This window comes from Octodon degus, unplaced genomic scaffold (assembly GCF_000260255.1).
Source record: "Octodon degus isolate 3935 unplaced genomic scaffold, OctDeg1.0 scaffold00163, whole genome shotgun sequence".
Taxonomy (NCBI): Eukaryota; Metazoa; Chordata; class Mammalia; order Rodentia; family Octodontidae; genus Octodon; species Octodon degus.
This window is the reverse complement of record NW_004524739.1, coordinates 1140146-1144775: the sequence shown is the minus strand read 5'-3', so window position 1 is coordinate 1144775 and position 4630 is coordinate 1140146. Positions and strand designations below refer to the sequence as shown.

The 4630-nt window shown below is 48.3% G+C and overlaps 1 protein-coding gene and 1 pseudogene across 1 annotated transcript in view; one reads left to right on the top strand and one right to left on the bottom strand.

The window, feature by feature from the left end:
• The window catches only part of Wdtc1 (WD and tetratricopeptide repeats 1), a 75225-nt gene that overhangs the window by 50141 nt on the left and 20454 nt on the right, over positions 1-4630 (bottom strand). The window lies entirely within an intron of this gene.
• Positions 2960-4630, top strand: part of LOC101568106 — a 22164-nt pseudogene continuing 20493 nt past the window's right edge.

The window sequence follows — 4630 nt, the reverse complement described above, 5'->3', positions numbered from 1 at the left end:
TGGCATGTGGTGCTGGAGGATCGAACCACGGTCCCTGTGCTTTGCCGAGCTTGTTCCAAGTAGGTGCTTTAGACCACTGAGCCCTATGTTGATTTTTTTTTTGAGACAGGGTCTTGCTTTGTAGTGTAGGCTGGCCTTGAACTCACTATGTACCCGGGGCCAAATCTTCCTGCCTCAGTTTCTGAGTCCTGGGATCATAAGCATGTGCCACCATGCCCAGCTTATACCGTATTTATATAAAATAACATGTTGCTTTCTTATTCAACACTATTATCATAGCTGTATTTTATTTATGTACTTATTTTTTGTGGCTGGCTCAGCCCACCCTGGGGGTAGGGCTGGTGCAGCATGTGGTGCTGGGGATCAAACTGTGATCCCTGCACTTGCCTAAGCTTGCCTAAGCAAGCGCTTTAGACTGCTGAGCTATCTCGCTGGCCCCTCACAACTATATTTTAAAAAGGAAATGTAAAAATTAATAGTAGCTGTCTTTTGGTAATAGTTAGTAGTATGCCCTGTTTCCCTAATATGGGTATTTACTGCTATAAATTTCACTCTTAGGACTGCTTTCATTATGTCCCATAAATTTTGGTATGCTGCACTGTCATTATCATTTAACTGTAGAAACTGTCTACAGGTAATAGTGATTTTTCCTTTTTTTTGTATTTTAGAAAACAGTCTACAGGATGTTCAGGGTCTCACTACTAGATGGGACTTGTAGTGATCTGCCTGTTTACAGCCTCCCAAGAGCTGCGATTACAGGCGCACACCACCATGCCCAGTCTCTTCCTTTCAAACTTCTTCTAGAAAGGCATATTAATTTTTAATCAGAGAGGAAAAACAAAACACCAGAGGGAAAACGCCCCAGTTTTTTTCTTTAGGTTTTACTGACAGTGTTGGGGATCAAACCCAAGGCAAGTCTCACACATAACAAGCAAGTGCTTTGTACTGAGCTGCATCCCTAGCCCTACTTTCTAGGTTTTTATGAAATTTTGTTACTGGGTGTGGTGGCACACACCTGTAATACTAGCACACAGGAGGCTGAGGCAGAAGGACTGCCATGAGTTTGAGGCCAGTCTAGGATATATATAATGAGTTCAAGGCCAGCAGGAACTACATAGCAAGGCCCAGTCTCAAAAGCAAACAAAACAACGCAAATTCTCTCTGGTTATGTGCACTTTTGGTTCTAGAGTCACAGCAGAGAAGAGACTTTTCTCCCCTTCAGGACTCTGTGCTGTGTATGTGATTCTCAGGCCCTGCTTCTCTGCCAAGCATCCCAGCCATCAGGAAGGACCTCTGGAAGCCACTTTTGGATTTCCAATCTGCTGGCCTCCTGCAGATTCTTAGCATGCTCTCCTAAAATAACACTTCTTCCATCTAAGTTGTGAGTATCCTATTTCCTTTCTTTAGGATTTTTTTTTCTTAGAGGGGCATTTTTTTGAGACAGGGTTTCACTATGCAATAGTTCAGGCTGGTCTTGAACTCATGGCATCCTCCTGCTTCAGCCTCCCAAGTGCTGCTAGACAGCTGGTATTACAGGTGTGTGCTACCACACCTGGCTTTTAGGATTTAACCATAACAAGGAAACTAAACAATATGAGATTGGAGATCTTCTTCCTTTAATGCTAGATACACACTAGAACAATGAAACACTTGCTGGCTTAGATATTCCCATTAAGCCCAAATTCTTAGGGTTAGTGACTCTGATTCTGGAATTACAAACTTGTAAAAAGGCCAGAAATTTCCCTCACAACACTGACACCATTTGGCACTATGCCTTGGTGAACAGCAGGGAGACAGGGAAGTCCCTGTTATTACTTAGGGTCATAAATCCTGTGGGCACCAACATCCATAAGTACTAGCAGAGAACAACTGCAGTTTCATGATGCTTTTTTCCAGGGGTTGTTGGACATCAAATTAAAACTGACTTCAGGGCAAGGGAGATAGCTCAGTGGTCTAAGCGCCTGCCTGGCAAGCACAAGGACCTGGGTTTGATCCTCAGTACCACATGCTGCGCTGGCCCCGCTCCAGGAGGGCCACTGAAACCAGGTGTGGTGGCAAACACTTGTAATCCCAGCACTGGGAAGGCTGCAATGGGAGGATCACTATGAGTCCGAGCTGTAGAGTGAGATCCTGTACCAAATACATAAATAAGTTTTTAAAAAAGATTAAAAATGTGACTTTAAGGGCCAGCCAGATAGCTCAGCCAACTAAAGCACCTACTTAGGCAGATGCAGAGACAGGGTTTGATCCTGGGCCTGCAGTGCTGGCCCCGACCCCAGGGCGCACTGAGCAATTGAGACTGGACATAGTGGTACGCGCCTGTAGTCCCAGCACTTGGGAGGCTGAAAATGGGATCATTAGAGAGTCTGATCTGTTTGGTGAGACCCTGTACTAAATACATTAAAAAAAAAAAAAAAAAAAAAAAAAAAAGACTTCAGCCAGGCATGGTGATGCACACTCTTTTTTTCTTGCGGTACTGGGGATTGAACTCAGGACCCTGCACTTGCAAGGCAAGCGCTCATTCTACTGACCTATCTCCCTGGCCCAGTGGTGCACATTTGTAATCCCAGCACTTGGGAGGCTAAGGCAAGAGGATTGTTGCGAGTTTGAGGCCAGCCTGAACTGCACAGCAGAGACCCTGTCTCAAAAAGACAAATAAATAAGTAATAAATAAATGAATGTGGATTTTTCATTCCAGTGGGGGATGGGGGGAGGGGGGAGGGGGAGGCGTTGAGGGCCGGGGGTGGGGGGGAGGGGGGAGGGGGAGGCGTTGAGGGCCGGGGGTGGGGACCTGGCGGGGGCATCCGGCGGAGCTGGGGTCCCCGAGCTCTGTCTGGAGGAAGCCAGGCCGCGCCGGCCTGTCGGTCGGAGGGGACGGGACCTGCCGGCGGGAGGGCACGCTTGCCCTCGCGGTGGCTGCACCGTGCGAGCCCGTCCTGCCTGGCCGCAGGTGCCCTGCATGAGGCCGCCCCGTGCCCGCAGCCAGACAGCATCCCCTCCGTCGCCAGCTCACCCGCCAGCCCCCGGCCCGCCGTTAGTGGTCGCCTCTTCTTGCCTGGTTCCTGCGCCCGGCGCAGCCTGCCTCCAGCCGGCACCCCCGCACCCCCGCACCCCGCGCAGGCAGTGCCAGCCTCGGGTCAGGATGGACCGGCCCGCTGCGCGTAGTGGGAGCTGGTGCGTAGTAGGCTCTGAGGCATTTCCGGAGAATCGCTTTTCTGGTCGCAGGAAGTTCTTATAATCAATAAAGTGGGGAAAATGTGGAATACCTTCAAATACAGATGTCAGAATATCTTCAGTCATGAAGGAGGAAACCATAGTGAAAGTGTGGACATGAACTCCAACAGATGTCTATCAAAGAGAAAAGCATTGGTCTGGGAGACTCGGCTCCTCAGCAGCAGAGCAGTTCCTTAAGAGAAAATGTTGCCTTACAGCTTGGATTAAGTCCTGCAAAGAATTCTTCAAGGAGAAACCAAAACTGTGCAGCTGAAATCCCTCAAATCGTTGAAATTAGCATCGAGAAAGAGAGCAATTCATGTGTCACTCCAGGAACCAGACTGGCATGAAGAGATTCCTACTCTCGATGTGTGCCACCGGGTGGGAAGAAAAAGCATTCCTGTTCCACAAAGACCCAGAGTTCTTTGGATACTGATAAAAAATTTGGTAGAACTCGAAGTGGACTGCAGAGACGAGAGGCGCCATGGCGTGAGCTCCATGCATGACATGGACAGTGTTTCCAGCAGAACGCTTGGGAGCTGCTCTCTGCGACAGAGGCTGCAGGACACTGTGGGTTTGTGTTTTCCCATGAGAACTTACAGCAAGCAGTCGAAGTCCATCTTTTCCAATAAAAGAAAAATACATCTTTCTGAATTAATGCTTGAGAAATGCCCTTTTACTGCTGGCTGATTTAGCACAAAAAATGGCATTTGATTAAACAGTATACAGCTTCTGTGAGCCCACATTCAACTTTTTTGGATACATTTAATCTATCCTTGGTTTCTACAGAAGATGAAGAAGATAGGCTCAGAGCAAGAAGACGGCTTAGTATTGAAGAAGGGGTGGATCCCCCTCCCAATACACAAATACACACATTTGAAGCTACTGCACAAGTCAATCCCTTATATAAATTGGGACGAAAGTTAGCTCCTGGAATGACAGAAATGAGTGGGGACAGTGCTGCAGTTCCACAAGCTACTTGTGACTCAGAAGAGGACGCGACCACCCTGTGTTTGCAGTCACAGAGGCAGAAGCAGCGCCAGGTGTCTGAAGACAGCCACGGCCACGTCAGCAGACAGAGAGCTTGGAAAGTCCACACTCAGATTGATTACATACACTTCCTCGTGCCGGATCTGCTTCAGATTACAGGGAACCCCTGCTACTAGGGAGTGATGGACCGGTATGAAGCAGAAGCCCTTCTGGAAGGGAAACCTGAAGGCACGTTCTTGCTCAAGGACTCTGCACAAGAGGACTACCTCTTCTCTGTGAGCTTCCGCCGCTACAACAGATCCCTGCATGCCCGGATTGAACAGTGGAATCACAACTTCAGTTTTGACGCCCATGACCTGTGTGTGTTTCACTCCTCGACTGTAACAGGACTTCTAGAACATTATAAAGACCCCAGTTCTTGCTTTTT